This window comes from Hippoglossus hippoglossus, chromosome 14 (assembly GCF_009819705.1).
Source record: "Hippoglossus hippoglossus isolate fHipHip1 chromosome 14, fHipHip1.pri, whole genome shotgun sequence".
NCBI classification, from domain to species: Eukaryota; Metazoa; Chordata; class Actinopteri; order Pleuronectiformes; family Pleuronectidae; genus Hippoglossus; species Hippoglossus hippoglossus.
The window spans coordinates 1,082,199-1,082,776 of NC_047164.1; positions in this window are offsets into that span (position 1 = coordinate 1,082,199).

Genomic DNA, 578 nt, shown 5'->3' on the forward strand with positions numbered 1-578 from the left:
CCCTCTTCCATCTCCTCTCTTCCCCATTTTTCTTTGCTCAACCCAACTGGTTGAGACAGATGTCGTCCACATTGAGTCTGTTGATCAGAGTTTTTTCTCTCCACAGTCTTCAGAGCTTTCTCTATAATGTTAAAGGTCTCGACCTTCTATGTAAAGAGCCTTGAGATAATAATGTATATTATGATTTGGCGCCATTCAAATAAAATCGAATTGAATTGAATAAACACATAAGAAGAAAAGAAACAAAACACCTGAGGTCACCCCTCAATGATTTCTAAATAAAGGTTGTATAATCAAATACTGTACCAGTCTTAAAATCATATATATTAATTGATTTTGTTGGTATTATTCATGGTATAATTAAAAGACTTTTAGGTATAATGTGTATTTATAACTATTACTTACAACATATTGCAGAACCCCTGCCCTGGTGCTTATAGTTTTTTATATATTGAAGTTTTGTTTCCCTCTTTTTATACATGTTAACATGTTTAACACGAATACTTGCAGAAGTACAGCACAGGAAAGTCCTTGTGTGTTTAAACCTGTTTGACATTAAAACCGGATTTAATTTGGGG